Source organism: Thalassophryne amazonica, chromosome 1, assembly GCF_902500255.1.
Source record: "Thalassophryne amazonica chromosome 1, fThaAma1.1, whole genome shotgun sequence".
Lineage (NCBI taxonomy): Eukaryota > Metazoa > Chordata > Actinopteri > Batrachoidiformes > Batrachoididae > Thalassophryne > Thalassophryne amazonica.
Window position 1 is genome coordinate 166,367,779 of NC_047103.1, and position 17,347 is coordinate 166,385,125.

The window sequence follows — 17,347 nt, forward strand, 5'->3', positions numbered from 1 at the left end:
CACTATTTTAAATTGAAACACTTTGGTAGGTCTCTAGTGGCAGTTAGCGATGGTGAAGCAGGTAACACATGAGAACGTGTGTTGCACCATTGTGAATGTGTGCTGTGGAAAGAAGACACTAAAGTGCAGGAACATATGTCTAAATGTTGTCTGGTGTTACCTGTGTCCAGTAAAGTACAATATAGTGCTGCAAGTACTTCATAATACTTGCTCATGGGCTCAGAAACTTTGGTTGCAACTGCTTTTGTAACCGGCATCACGCCTACTGCCGGCTGCTGTGCACCTGTCATGTTGAGTTGATCCACTTTCTAGGTTTTGCGTAGTTGTGACATCTCAGCTAAATCAGTTCCCTGTCCCACGGCCAATGTGGCAAAGTGTGATGTGATGGATGTTTACCGCTGTTGGTAGGCAGAATAGGTCAATGAACAATTGGTATTGGATACTGATATAATGGTCATAGCGTATGTGTATGAAGCAATGCCCCCCCCCCACAAAACCAAGACAAGACTCCACACTCAAACTGTCTGTAGTGTATTGTATATTGATATGGCATACTCACATATGTACAACCATACACACATGCCCCCATCCACAGCATATCTTGGTATAGATATACATCAAGACCTCCCCTAACACACACACACAATCTCACTACACATACGCATACACACGTCCCTACTCATAACAAATCTAGGATATAGATTTATATATCAAGACCTCCCCCAACACACACAAACACACACAAAACACTCCACAGTCACCACACCTGTAGTGAATTGTATGTATTTTTGTGGGAAACCCATATGCACACCACCCACACAGACAACCATACACACATCCCCACCCGTATCTATGCTTTAGGGCCCTGTCCCACTGGTGTTCTACGAGGATTTGCGTATGGATTGCACACACATTGGCCCTATTCACCAAACATCCGTCAATATCTGCGTAACATGCCTGTATGAGTCGGTCGGCATCGACACACACCGTGATCATCCGCAGAGGCACGCCTGTCCTCAGCCAGGATTTTTTCAGCTGTTCAAAAATCTGATGCGGATGACATCCACCTTACATACTCCATACATACTCACTTCATACATAATACATACTCACTCTATTCGCTGTATATCTGCTGTTACCGCTGATATCCACAACTGACGGGGATTTGCGGCTGGGCAGCGGACCGGGACAGTGTGTAAAACAGATAGATATCGTGCCCATCACATCCACATCACAAACTAAATAGGTTGTAGCGAATGCATACAAATTGGCCATGAATAAAGCGTTTTTATTACATCTGCTTTGCAGCTGATTTGCGGACAATCTGTGAATGCATAACAAACACATCACGTAAACCCAAAGTACTATATGTGGCAGAAAGCAACATACCTGCCAGTCAGTGCTGGTCCAGCTGTGTAGATCCACAAAGACGTAGCTGCTGCAATCCAGGACTTTTATTTAACACCAACAAAAGGAAGCGTTGCTGTTTAGCCACAACTCACGCTGACGTCTGTTTTCTGTGACACTCTCAAAAAAAATAAAAAAACACCGTCTCACACCCCCAAGCTGCTTCCCCCCCTCCCGCTCCCCAAACTCATGAACAGTTAACCCTCGCATGACAAAAATGAACAATAACTCTGTGATCAACTTGTCAAAGTCCAGCACTTGCTCCAGAGGTTGTATTGTTGGTGTGAATAGTGATGCTGAAAGGCCCGAGTGCGCTTATTTTATGACCACAATGCAGATGCCGTGCACGCGCAACACGTGCGCGATGCATTCATAATACACCCGTAATACTGCCGTGATAATTGCAATTGTGTCGGATCAGTTTCCTCACTACATGTGTTATATAACTGTGATTGTTCATCATATATTCGCTATATATTATTATATATATCCATAATTCATACTGGGACATTTGTCATTTTTGGCCATTTTATTTGCGGACGACACGAACGCCCATGATTTGTATACTCAGTTCATGCACAATTGATCCTCTCCCCAGTGGGACAGGGCCCTAAGATGTATGCATCAAGACCTCCCCAAACACACACACACATATACACACACAAAACCCCCTGCACACATGATTACCCATACACACATAACAACCCCACACACACACACACCCCAACTGTAGTACATTTTGTATTGGCAACGCCCCCCCAACATACAACCCCCCCAAACAGGCACAACCCCTCACACACCACCCAGTAACAGCATATGCATTTATGTATGCTGCAATGCCCCCCACCCACACACACACACACACACCCTGCCTATAGGTTGGGATTTTGCTAGTAAGTGTAATAACACACCCACTTGCTTGATGGTAAACCAGTTGCTACTTTGTTACAAATCAATCAGTTTATCTTAATTTTGTTGCAGTTTAGTTCAACCTGTCTGCTTAGAAACAACAATTCTAAACTTTTCCTGACAGAGCTCCTGAGTGCAGTTTGTCTCTGTGCATTTAAGTGCATCCATGTCCCAAAACATAGTTTTTCTTTGGTGAGAAGCGGAAGCTGAAGGTTATTGTCTCATTTAAGCAGCTCGGACGGGATCAGCCCGTCCACCTCCAACCTCAAACCCGCTCTGACATTTCCACGTGGCCGTTAATAGCTTCTAAAGGTGATCACACAAGGCCGCCTGCCCAACTAAGCGGACGTCTCCACACCTAATGAGTTTTTAAATATTAAAAGCTGCGCACATCGTCGTCATTATTGTGAGCTGTTAATTTACCCAGCAATTAGGCTCGGCTGCTCATTTATCAGCGTGTGTTCATTTGCTGAAACCTCGTCACTTTTATTAATCGATGCCGTAGAAAACGGCAAGGTGGAATTAATGTGCGCCCCAGCCGAGGTCACGCCGGCCATGCTGGCTAGCTGCTGCTCAGCGGAACCGGAGATAAATAGGAAGGCTGTCTCACTGGTTCCACAGGTCTCCTGTGGAACCAGCGGCGTGCCTGTGACAGGCCCGCCACAGGCCCGCCTCGGTGGCGAGAAACACTGTCTGGCTTCTCAGTGACCATCTGCTTTCCCCTCTTTTAAAATGGCAAAAAAAAAAAAAAAAAAAAAAAGCAAACATAGTTTCAACGTAGCTGTTTTAGTGATTTACTTTTCTTCTTCATCCATCTGGAAGAATCCTAGTGGGAAGAAACGCCGCCGACTCCAGGAGGAGGCAGGAAGAGTTAATTTATGGAGAAATGGTCCATTCGTTTTTCCTTCTATCTCCTTATATTGCTCTCTTTAATATTCTTCCTTTATGACATCACAAATGCCTGAAGGGTTTAAAAAGTCAGATTTATGATCGTCTTCTGTTGATTGGATTGGTTGGGTTGTTACTGTCTTACAAGTCGCCACCCGTGAACAATAAAATGTAAAAGGTACATTTGTTATTTATGAAGCAAAATCAATATAAAACTATTTTTTCTTTCAATACAACATTTTGTAATATTATTTGTCGCTCATTCTTAAAGGGTTTTTTTTCTTTTTTTCTTTTTTTCTTTTGTAACCTGACCTTTTTTATATTTAGGGTGATTTTGAGGTTGATGTTTTCACTGGGGACCAAAAAAACAAACAAACAAAAAAAAAAACAATATAAACAAATAAATGATTAATCGGTGCAGTATTGATTTAGAATGAAAATGTCTGTTATTATAGGGCCAAGAACATTCAGTAAACTGCTTCTTTCGCCACTGAAGAGCCAAAAAATGTATTTAAAAAGTGTCTAGTAGAACAGACAAGATCTCCATTGAGGTAAATGTGTTGCGCTACACGTCAGTCCTGTTTGGCCCACCTGCAGGACCATCATGGACCAGAAGGGGGACACTGCCCACAAGTTGGGAATCACTGCTCTGCAACATCATATCAACAAAAAAATGTCGACATGACTTTCTGTCCAAAATAATTGTCAAATGTCTTCCTGGGCTTTATTAAATCCTAAGAGTCCATCCCATCGAGTTTGTTAACAGGATAACTCAAAAACAACAAACGCCTTCATGTCGTAACTGTCCGCTTTAAACAGACACTGAATGAGGATAAACTCAGCAAATACTGATTAACTTTGATGGACTAAATCAATTTAAAAAGAAAAAAAAAGTTTCTTTGGCTAAAGTAACATACCTGCTGAGCAGTGCCACCTGGTGGACATGTTTGGGTATGTTGTGGGGAATAATGCATGATGGAAATTAGGAGCAGGTTGGTTCAGGCTTGGTCTGGGACCATTGTTTCTTCCTCATGGTGTTGGGAAGGTGTCGTGACACGGACCCACAACAGGGGGCGCTAAGGAACGGACAATGGATAAGCCAACGAGTAACAATTTAATGTTGTGAAAACACACAACGGAATACAGACAGAAATATGGATTGCCAATAATACACCAGGTGACGTGTGGGCAGGCTCGAAGATAGAAGACCTCTGGCGAGAGAAGAGCTGATTCCCACACAGCTTCCACCACCAACGGGCCTGAAGGACACTGGAGCCGCCAAGTCCCGAGTCCCCAGGTGGCCTCTGCCTTCGGCTGTCGACCCTGGTACTGCTGGCAGAGAATAGAGAAAGTCCGGGTGAGTGTGAGTCCGCACACCTCAGTATTCCACTCACAGTTAATGTTCTTTTATGGAGGGAGCACCTCCACCTGCAATCACACACTCGTGCAGCTCCTGTTTAATCACTTATCTGAGATGGAGTGTGATGCGAAGTCGTCGCGGTCATGCCTTTACGCCAGCTCCGATAAGGACACCACAGGGCAAACGGCTGCAAAGAAGAGTTCAGTTGTAGCAGAGAAATTACAATAGAGACAGATTACCTCTTGGTTGCTGACTTCTCGGGGGAGGTGGAGTTGCAGTCCGGCTTTTATGGTGATGTGGATGATGAGTGACAGCTGGTGCTGGTGATGAGTGACAGCTGTCACTCTCTGTTGCTCCGACGCCCTCTCGTGCTTGAAGCCCGCACTTCAAGCAGGGCGCCATCTGGTGGTGGTGGGCCAGCAGTACCTCCTCTTCAGCGGCCACACAACAGGACCCCCCCTCAATGGGCGCTCCTGGTGCCCGACCAGGCTTGTCTGGGTGACGGTGGTAAAACTCAGCCAGGAGGGCCGGGTCCAGGATGAAGCTCCTCCTCACCCAGGAGCGTTCCTCGGGTCCGTACCCCTCCCAGTCCACCAGGTATTGGAAACCCCAGCCCTTCCGACGGACGTCCAGGAGCCAACGTACGGTCCACGCCGGCTCCCCGTCGATGATCCAGGCAGGAGGCGGTGCAGGTCCAGGGGTGCAAAGTGGTGAGGTATGATGAGGTTTCAAACGGGACACATGGAAGACGGGGTGGATCTGCCAGTGAAGCTGGTAGTTTCAGCTTCACCGCGACCGGGCTGAGGACCTTGAGGACGGTGAACGGTCCGATGAAGCGTCTCCTCAGTTAGGTGACTCGACCTGGAGCGGTATGTCCCTTGGTGGATAACCACACCTCCTGCCCGGGCTGGTACGCAGGGGCCGGGGAACGCCGGCGATCCGCATGGGTCTTGGCCCTCGTCTGGGCCTTCAACAGGGCAGAACGGGTGGTCCGCCACGACCCGGCGGCACCTCCTGAGGTGGGCCTGGACCGAGGGCACTCCAACCTCTCCCTCCACAAGCGGAAAACAATGGGGGCTGGTACCCCAAACACGCCTGCAACTGGGGAGAGGCCAGTAGCAGACGAGACATGGCTGTTATGGGTATACTCGATCCAGGCCAGATGGTTACTCCAGGCCGCCGGGTGGGGCTGAGGTTACGCAGCGACAGGTCCTGCTCCAGTTCCCTGGTTAGCCCGTTCTGCCTGGCCATTTGTCTGGGGGTGGTACCCAGACGAGAGACTCACGTGGCCCCCAGCTCCCTACAGAAACTCCTCCAGACCTGCGAGGAGAACTGGGGACCACGATCCAATACGAGTTCCGATGGAATCCCATGCAGACGCACGACGTGGTGGACCAGGAGGTCTGCCGTCTCCTGGGGCCATCGGGAGCTTCGGAGAGGGCCACGAAGTGGGCCGCCTTGGAGAACGGTCCGCTAACGTGAGGATGGTGGTGTTGCCCTGGGATGGTGGGAGGACCGTGATGAAGTCCAGGCCGATGTGGGACCAGGGGCGATGAGGCACCGGCAGGGGCTGGAGGAGGCCCGTGGTCCTCCTATGGTCTGCCTTGCCCCTGGCACAGGTGGTACAGGCCTGGACGTAGTCCCGGACCAAGTCGGCTTCCAGGGGAGTGCCCACCAGAAGCGCTGCTGGACCAACTGCCACGGTCCTACGCACTCCGGGATGACAGGAGAGCTTGGACCCGTGACAGAAGTCCAAGACGGCAGCTCTGGCTTCTGGTGGGACGTACAATCTGTTCTTAGGGCCGGTCCCTGGGTCCGGTTCCTTGCCAGGGCCTCCCGGACGGTCTTTCGCCACGTCCCAGGTGAGGGTGGCCATGTACACAGTGGACTCGGGGATGATGGTCTCGGTTGGTGTCCGACAGCTCATCCTTGGCTTCCTCTCGTGCACAGGCCGTGACAGTGCTCCGATCATTGGTTCTTGTCCCAGGGCGGGTATGTGATCTGGAAGTCAAAGCGCCCGAAGAACAGACACCAGCGGGCTTGCCTGGGGTTCAGACCGCTTGGCGGTCCGGTGTACTCCAGGTTCCGATGGTCCGTGAAAACCGTGAAGGGCAACATCGCTCCCTCCACAGGTGTCTCCACTCTTCAGGCCTCCTTCACCGCGTGGAGTTCCCGATTGCCACGTCATAGTTGCACCGGCTGGGGTCAACCTGCGGGAGAAAAATAGGCACAAGGATGGAGAACCTGTTGGCCTCCACGCTCTGGGACAGCACGGCTCCTATCCCGAGTCAGAGGCATCCACCTCCACTATTGAAATGGCGATTAGGATCAGGCTGCACCAGAACTGGCGCAGAACGAGAAACCGCGTTTCAACTCCTGACGCGGGCTTCGCACCGATCCGACCAGGTGAAAGGACTTTAGTGGAGGTCAGGGCAAGTCAGGGGGCTAACTACCTGACTGTACCCCTTAATGAACCTCCGGTAGAAATTCGCAAAGCCGAGGAACTGTTGCAGCTTCCTTCGCCTTGTTGGAAGGGGCCAATCTCTCACCGCCGCAACCTTGGCCGGATCAGGGGCGACGGAGTTGGAGGAGATGATTAACCCCAAGAAGGACAAAGACGTACGGTGGAACTCGCACTTCTCGCCCTTCACGAACAAACCGTTTCTCTAACAACCGCTGTAGGACCTGACGTACATGCTGAACATGAGTCTCAGGGTCCGGAGAAAGATGAGTATATCGTCCAGATATACGAAGACAAACTGATGCAGGAAGTCCCGCAAGACGTCATTTACCAAAGCTTGGAACGTCGCGGGGGCGTTCGTGAGGCCCCGAACGGCATGACAAGGTACCAAAGTGACCTAACAGGGTGTTAAATGCCGTCTTCCAATTCGTCTTCCACTTCTCGGATCCGAACTAGGTGTACGCATTCCTAAGATCGAGTTTAGTGAAGATTTTGGCTCCATGCAGGGGCGTGAACACCCGGAATCCACCAGAGGTAATGGGTATCGGTTTGCGAACCGTGGATCTCGTTCAGCCCTCTGTAAGCGATGCATGGATGGAGTCCGCCGTCTTTTTTGACCCACGAAAAAGAAACCTGCACCCATCGGGGAGGTGGAGTTCCCGTATCAGCCCGGCAGCTAAGGAGTCCTGGATGTAGGTCTCCATTGATTCGCGTTCCGGACGTGAGAGGTTGTACAGCCTGCTGGATGGGTACTCAGCGCCCGGGATCAAATCGATGGCACAATCGTACGGTCGGTGCGGGGGAAGAGTGAGTTGCCAGATCTTTGCTGAAGACGTCAGCAAGATCGTGGTCCCCCCTTTGGCACTGCCGACAGATTGGGGGGGACTTTGACCTCCTCATTAGCCGTCATGCCGGGTGGAACCGAGGATCCTAAACACTCCCGGTGGCAGGTTTCGCTCCACTGCGTCACAACCCAGACGGCCAATCAATCCGGGGATTGTGCTTCACCATCCATGGGAACCCCAAATCACTCGGGAGGTAGAAGGGTGTTACATGAAACACGATCTCCTCCCCTGTGATTTCCAGACACAACCAAGGTCACGGGCTGTGTTGATGCGTGATTAATGGAAGTAGAGTGCCATCTAGTGCCCGCACCTGTAATGGTGACGGCAGAGCCCACCAGGGGGAGCCTACTTCCCTTGCCCATCTGCTGTCCAGCAGATTCCACTTCCGACCACGTGTCTACCAGTGCTGGGGCGTGAAGGGTTACATCCCCACTCAGGATCATTACTGGGATTCGTGCAGATTTGCGGGGCTTCCCCGCGTGTGTGTTATGGCCCACCCTTAGCCCAGTTTCTAAGGACGGGCGTTGTAGTTTGACCGTTTGGGGCAGTCTTTTTGCATGTGCTCACAAGAGCCACAGAAAAACACTCCCCCACGGGCCAGCCTCCTTTGTCTGATGTTTGCTTTCACTTTGGCCCTGCTCGTGTCCATAGCTTCGTCAGCAGGGGGAGCTGTTGCCACACGGATCTATCTGGCAGTGAAGCGTGGGGACGACGGCACCCTTTCAGAACCGGAAGGGAGAGGGACGGCTCATGCCCGGCCACGCCCCCCGGCCTGCTCCTGACGGTGTTCATCCAAACGGTTGTCTAAGCGTATAACCAAATCGACAAGCCCATCAAAATCCCACGGTTCCTCCTTAGCCAGCAGATGCTCCTTCAGGACCGGAGACAGTCCGTTTATGAAGGCGCCACGCAACGTTATTCCAGCTGGACCTCGCTGCCGCGATGCGGAAGTCGACTGCATACTCAGCTGCACTCCGGCGCCCCTGTCTCATTGACAGTAGCATGCTCGAAGCAGTCTCGCCTCTGTTGGGATGATCAAAAACCTGTTTGAACTCCCACACAAACCCAGCGTAAGACATTAGGAGCCGTGAGTTCTGCTCCCAGAGCGCCGTAGCCCAGGCGCGTGCCTCTCCTCGAAGCAAATTGATCACATAAGCCACCCGGCTAGCGTCTGATGCGTACATAATTGGACGCTGTGCAAAAACGAGCGAACACTGCATGAGGAAGTCTGCGGACGTCTCGACACAACCTCCGTACGGTTCCGGAGGGTTTATGTATGCTTCAGGGGACGGTGGGGGGGGGGTCGTTGAACGACCAGTGGAATGTCTGTGTCGGGCCCAGGACCAGCAAGAGGAGGGACTGCAGCAGCGCCCTGATCGCGCACTTCCACCCTGGCAGTGAGAGCCTCCATCCTCCGATTAAGGAGTACATTCTGCTCGGTCACCAATCCAACCGAGCCGTGAAAGCGGTTAGAATATGCTGCAGATCACTCAACACACCTCCCGCTGACGCCTGCGCCTCTTGCTCCTCCATTGGCCGTTCAAGCTCTGGTTGACGCCCCTCAGGATCCATGACGATTGGCCGAGAAGATCCTGTTGGGAAGGTGTCGTGACACGGACCCCAACAGGGGGCGCTAAGGAACGGACAATGGATAAGCCAACGAGTAACAATTTAATGTTGTGAAAACACACAACGGAATACAGACAGAAATATGGATTGCCAATATACACCAGGTGACGTGTGGGCAGGCTCGAAGATAGAAGACCTCTGTGCGAGAGAAGAGCTGATTCCCACACAGCTTCCACCACCACGGGCCTGAAGAACACCGGAGAGCCGCCAAGTCCCGAGTCCCCAGGTGGCCTCTTGCCTTCGGCTGGCGACCCTGGTACTGCTGGCAGAGAATAGAGAAAGTCCGGGTGAGTGTGAGACCGCACACCAGTAGTCCACTCACAGTTAATGTTCTTTTATGGAGGAGCACCTCCACCTCCATTCACACACTCGTGCAGCTCCTGTTTAACCACTTATCTGAGATGGAGCGTGATGCGAAGTCGTCGTGGTCATGCCTTTACGCCAGCTCCGATAAGGACACCACAGGGCAAACGGCTGCAAAGAAGAGTTGCAGTTGTAGCAGAGAAATTACAATAGAGACAGATTACCTCTTGGTTGCTGATTTCTCGGCGGGGAGGTGGAGTTGCAGTCCGGCTTTTATGGTGATGTGGATGATGAGCGACAGCTGGTGCTGGTGATGAATGACAGCTGTCACTCTCTGTTGCTCCGACGCCCTCTCGTGCTTGAAGCCTGCACTTCAAGCAGGGCGCCATCTGGTGGTGGTGGGCCAGCAGTGCCTCCTCTTCAGCGGCCCAACACATGGCTCTGAAAATGACATATGACCCATTCCCTGAGGCTGTTTAGCCCCGCCCCCAGATGCATACAGAAGAAAGAGTTTAGTGGAGAATGTTTAACTTTAATATAACAACTTTCGTTCGTGTGTAATCACTGCTGATGTTCATTTCTTTGGGTCATGTGGAGTCACACCACCGGCTGCTTATTCACGGGTCAACACTCGTTCTCCAACGTGTGAACTACCTAAAGCACTCTGATCCGCATGGTGATACAAATATCATTGGTGCCAACGTGAATAACTATGTGACTTTGAAATGTAATCCAAAAGTAATCAGATTACAAGTAATCCAAATAACATGTATGTATGTACATACATCTTATCCACATGTATTCTTTCAAAGTAATCCTACACAACCTTGCATGTAACAGCAAGCAATACTTATCATTGATAAAACAGAAATTTATATGAAGAAAAGTATTTAAAAGACATTTGTCAATGCTGTAGAAGAAGAAGAAGAGGAAGAAGAAAACCCAAATAGTCTGAACAGTGATTGGGATGGGGTGAGTTCTGCTTTTTGAGTTATTGATTACAGAACAATAAATATTCCGTTTAAGGTTTCTCAAACTCTTTCAGACTAAGGATCATTTAAAAAAAACCTCATGGAACACAAACTCTCAAATATCCTAAAATAGATCTGCTTTCCACTCCAACAGTATATCAGACATTACAACCAAAAAAAGTCATACAGCGGTCAGTCATACTGGTGTAAAAACAAAACAAAACAGGCAATTCATATTATTATTTTACATATGAGTTAATAATGACAATAATACATATATGCTACAGTAAGTTAGAAATACCATTTTAACGTAGAATATGTTACTAATTTGTGATATTTTAGCATTATACTCACAGACCACTAGGGGTCAGACAATGGAAAGCCAGTGGACCACGACCACTCTTTGAGAAAGGCTGTTTTAAGTGAAGATATTTGGGGATGTCATGCTGTTGGTGCTTATTCGAAGTGGATTCACTCATCTCTTTATCCGCTGCTGGAGGACAAGTTCTTTGTTTCTGCTATTGTACAATTCGGCCAAAATGCTTAATATTGAATCCTGCGAGTCGGACTTTCATTTTTCGATTGTTCAGCAAATATCACCTTGTTGACCGTTCTCATCAGATATCTGTGACAAAGATTTCATGACGTGTATCTAAGTGAAAGACAACATTTTGTGACAATTTCATGATTTCTTACTCTTGATGAAATCATTATGACAATAAAGATCAGTTGGGGGAGGAGTAACAAATCTATATAGGCCCCTGAGAATTAAAGGGATGGTGCTAATCTCTGAATACAATAGCATAAAGTGGATGAGAGTCTACAATCCCCATGGACAGGATGCCAGTCCACCACAGGTGATCTTCCCCAGAAAGACTGGGAACCATTACCCTAGTTGGACTGAGACTGAGATCTTATGGCATCATGAGGTAGCTGGACAGAGATGTTTGGCGATGTCAGTATCTTTGCAGGAGGGAAAACAAAAGACCACGTCCTGGTGCCTCCCAGTCATACTGTGTGGTTGGGAGACTTAAACTGAATTCGATTTTAGTTCAATTTTATTTCATTTGAATAGCACCGAAGTGCAACAAAGCTGCCTCAAGGCGCTTCACATGAGTAAGGTCTACCCTTACCAACCCCCCAAGCAAACAGGGTGACAGTGGAAAGGAAAAACTCCCTCTGGTGATATTGAAGAAGAAACCTCAAGCAGACCAGACACAGAGGGGGGACCCACTGCTGTAGCCATTCTAACAGTTACAATGTTTTCACAGACTTGGATGCTGGCCAGTGGACCTAAGGTGATGCCTTCTTTTTGGAGGATCCTTGGGGTACCACTGGAATGACTTCGTGTCAAACGAAAAGCTACTTAGGAGACTCCGATGGGGAGAATCACAACTTGTTTGAGGCATGTGGCGGGTTTATAAGCTCATGATGCAGCATGCAGACACGTCCGTGCTTGTCAACCCCAGTGGCTGGAGAAGACCAAGGTCCTGTCCATGTTTCACCTGGCTGCAGCAGCAGTTACCTTTGAGAGTTTGAGATGGATCAGCTGTCTGCCATTCAGGACCTAAGGCACTTCACTGGTTGTCCAAGGACACAGACAGACATCATGAAGCACAAATATTTAAGAACTGACAAATGGACTCCTTGCTGGAGATAAAAGCACGGTGGCGTCTTTCCTTTTCCTCAGTAACTGCTGTTGTCCAAAATTTACAGCTGCTAGAACTTGAAGTGTGAATGGCAGCAGATGTTGTGTCTGAAACTGGCGGACTGGGGTGGAAAAGCTGCCAAACTTTACCATAATTTTGTCAAGCGGCTCGTCTTGGTTTTCATTGATGTGAACTCCGCGGCCAGCCGTATTAATTTTTTTAACACAATCGGATTATTTTTGTGTTGTTGATGCTCTGCCAGAGTCGAGCCACCTGTATCGGCGTGTGCTTTTCAGATGAGATCTTAAATCTCTTATCCACATGGCACCCATGCAGCAGGAGAGCGACGAAAAGGACGGTGGGGTGTGAATTACTTGGCGAGGAAAATGCATAATATTAGCAGGTCAAGAGGACTCGTGTCAAGCTGTTTTTGGCATAAAAAGCAGTTTAAACAGCTTCATACCACTAAACAAAAGAAGAGAGAGAAAAAGCAAACACATGTAAAGCAGACTGAGGACAATCAAGTACCAATTAAAACAGAAAGTGGTCCAAGCTAATGCTCATGTGTGTGTGTTCACTTTATTTGTTTTTAAAAATGTTCAATTTGCGCCGGTGCAGATTTAGTTAGACGTTTACATACACATAATCATGGGCACAAGTGTCATCAATACTGAGCTTTTAATTATTTATTTCAGCTGTGACTCTATTAAGGTATGTCTTAAAACAAACAAACAAACTGCTGCTGATTTTTCGACAAACATGGCAGAAACTGTAACTTGGATCATGATCAATGTTGGGTAACAGATGGGTCAAGCAAAAGTCATCCCATAATTCCCATTTATCATAATATCTCAGATACCAATTTGGTGAATGATTTAATCAAAAGCTCATATTAATAAGTAAAATATTTGTGATCGATTGGTAGCAACTTCGTGATGATGTCACATAGAAGTCAAAATATAAAGTTATTAAATATATATATATATATATATATATATATATATATATATATATATATATATATATATATATATATATATAAATTTTTTTACAAATTTTTCACACTTCAAGTTCTATTTTTATTTTGTAAAAATAAAACAAAACAAACAACAGCAACAACAATAACAACAAAATAAAAACAAAAAAAGTCCTTACTCAACTATAGCTGGGTTTTCATAACACATTTGAAAGTTTAGTGATATTTTCAGAATGTTGATGGAATGTGGCCGCTGGGTTCTGGTGTTCTCTAGATAACTCTTCTAGCGAAGCTGTCACGAGAAATGTCACTCCAACAGACATGGTGACAGAAGGTAAATCAAGCTAAATATTGAAATTTCATCGTTTTATCCCACCAGTATATAAATACGGCGGGTTAACTTAGAGTGCCTTGATTGGAGAGTGACGTCAACTCAGAACATGGCGCCATTTTGGGTCTAACTAATTTAACCACATAAAGCAACACATCGAGGTACAGGTGCTATCAGAATAAATATAAAAATAGTTAAGCTATCAAATTTACATAAATTTCCAATTTATGATGATTTATTTATTATTTTAAAGCCTGATTTATGCAGCTGCAGCTCTGCAACTCCGTGTCATGCAATGATGTGCGTGACAGTTTTAAAGTTCTTCGTCTCTGGATTAGGCTTTATTATGGACTAATTTGACCCTCAACAAGCTTTTCTTTCCACAATCATCACCTCCAAATCAAAGGTAAGCTGTGCAATTTCCTGTTTTACCGACTTCGTGCTGTAAATGTGATGCAGATTTTTCTGATCCATTTATCAGTGTGCGCACCGTAAAAACTGTCAAAAAGACGAAGGATTAAAAGCAGAAAAGTGTCAAATCACAGCCTTTAGTGTTTGATTTAACAGCTGCACATCAGGCTGCGGGTCCTGAACACCGTTTGAAAAAATAAATGGTCGAACATTTAATCACAGAAATGACTCCGGTCCCACTTTCCACAAATCGGTGAGTGTCAGAGTTGAACTTTAATTTGTATCTCTGCACATCCAGACTGCTCGGGGCTTTTAATGGAAATACATTGTGATCAGACAGGACATTTATCCAAGTGAGTGAAAAATCCACTGTATAAAATCTGTTATACAATGTTTATTACAGTGGTGGGTACAGATAACCAAAACATTAACTTCGATAACAGATAATGAGATAACTGAAAAGTTATCTTTGATAAGTTAAAACAATAAACCACCCAAAAATGTATCGGAAGTTACAGATAACCGATAAATTCCAGTATTGTCTCTGGTACACTTGCAACTACTAACAAACTGATTTTGAAATTTAACACCACGGTCGCTTAATCATCAAAGGCGATGACAGACCCAAACAATGAGTTAGCAGTTCTGTCTTTGAGCATCCTGCCTCCTGCTGGAAGCTCCTGTTTACTACATGGCTTCCAGCACAAACACAGCTGAGAGGAGCCACAAAGCTCAACTCTTTATCACAATGCCATCAGGCGGAGGTCTTGGAAAATAAAGCAATGCTGACTTATGGTTTGGTGTAAATAAAATCAATACTGATAGAATAACTCCATTAATGTAAATTCTGTCATTTGTGCAAAGTTAAGATATAACATACATCTTTTAATGTTGAATAATGCACTAATTCTGAAGTTTTGTAGCAAACACAGACAGATGGTATTCTGGGGAAAATGCGCCTCCGGGGTGAATACTGCCATGAACACTACTGGCCAGTAGATGGCAGTAGAGACCTTGAAAACTTGCCAAAAGCAAAATTCCAGATAATCTGTGTGTCTGCTGCGTTTAAGATGCATGGAATTTAATAAACGCAAACAAAATAACAATGTCTGTAAACCCAAAGAATATATTCATGAGCGTTTTAGGCACTAGAGTTTAATGCTGTTGTCCGTGGAGCTTGATCAGAGTGTCTCAAATGCATTTCTCATGTTGTGAACGTACTGAGATTACCCTATCATACCCATAATGCACCTGGACACAGCATGTCCACACTAAAACCTTAAAAACTAGTGCATTACTTTAAAACTAAAACATATATCTAATATTTTCACTTTATAAAACTTCAGACATGACGTTAATTTAAATAACTTGTCCAAAATTAGTTTGGTTAAAATTTGAACCATAAGTTAAAAATGTATGCCTCTGGATGACTTGGGTGATATTGCCATCATATCAGTATGGGGTTAAAAGAAATGAGTTTTTTTGTGACCAGTTCTCCTTTGCCTGTAGAGGATAGAGTGGTTTCTTCTTGAAGCAGCTTTTCTCTGTTTTGCAGAGAGTAGAACTACACATCTGCTACAAAACATTTAACAGGGAGGTGCTCAACTGATTTTTATACAAGTTTGTAGCTGTTCAACTTTGTTTACCACGTTAACCGTCTAAAATTATTGGACAAAAATTTATCAGAAGATAATTAGTCCGATAATGGTTTTCATGGCGGAGCGCTAGCAGCGTCATGACTGAGCGCTAGCAGCAATTAAGAGATTATCGCCCCGTTTGCACTTAAACTGCCTTGTTTCTGCTTACAATCAACTTTAGAATGATTAAGAGGTTTTACATTGTCATCTGACAGTTAATAATCACATTATTAGTGTGAAGTTCGCTGATCCACAGCAGGATTGTTTTCCACCGGCGCGGCTCCACCGAGGCCCGAGGCGTCAGTGCAGTTCCACCGGCGCGGCTTTACCGAGGCGCCAGCGCGGAGTTATCTGACCATGGGTCCGAAGAAGGCACTGACGGCGGAGGAGGGAGACGATATCAAGACATCCCTGGACTTTTTGTCTGAGGAAATCTCTGTTGTTAAAATGCAGCAGAAATCCATTATGGAGCTGGTGGAAGAAGTGAAGGCTCTCCGGATCCAGAATGCCGAGAAAGACCGGCGTCTGGTGTACCTGGAGAACCGTGTTGCGGAGTTGGAACAGTACACAAGGATGAACGACGTTATTATTACAGGAATTCATATTAAACCTCGATCCTACGCACGGGCGGTGTCAGAAGACAGCGGAGGGGAGGCCAGTGAGCAGGAGGCCAGCTCAGTGGAACAACAGGTGGCTGACTTCCTGCAATCTAAAGGTATTCAAATGGACTATAATAACATTGAAGCGTGCACCCCCTGCCCAGGAGAGAGGATGGAGACAAGCGAGCAGTTATAATGAGGTTTGTCAACAGAAAACATAAAATGGCATTGTTAAAACAGGGACGGAAACTTAAAGGAACAAACGTATTCATCAATGAACATCTGACCAAAAGAAACACAGACATCGCCAGGAAAGCTCGTTTCTTAAAAAAGCAGGGAAAAATTCAACAGACATGGACATCCAACTGCAAAACATTTATCAAATTGAATGGAACACCAGAACAAGTGAAGGTTATGGTAATCAGGAACATTGAGGAACTGGACAAATATGACCAATAAGGTATGAGGACACAAACACATCACAACACCAAGACACAGACCAGAGGAACCTATTCATCTACTACATCATCTACACTCAACAAAAATATAAACGCAACACTTTTGGTTTTGCTCCCATTTTGTATGAGATGAATTCAAAGACCTAAAACTTTTTCCACATACACAATATCACCATTTCTCTCAAATATTGTTCACAAATCAGTCTAAATCTGTGATAGTGAGCACTTCTCCTTTGCTGAGATAATCCATCCCACCTCACAGGTGTGCCATATCAAGATGCTGATTAGACACCATGATTAGTGCACAGGTGTGCCTTAGACTGCCCACAATAAAAGGCCACTCTGAAAGGTGCAGTTTTATCACACAGCACAATGCCACAGATGTCGCAAGATTTGAGGGAGCGTGCAATTGGCATGCTGACAGTAGGAATGTCAACCAGAGCTGTTGCTCATGTATTGAATGTTCATTTCTCTACCATAAGCTGTCTCCAAAGGCGTTTCAGAGAATTTGGC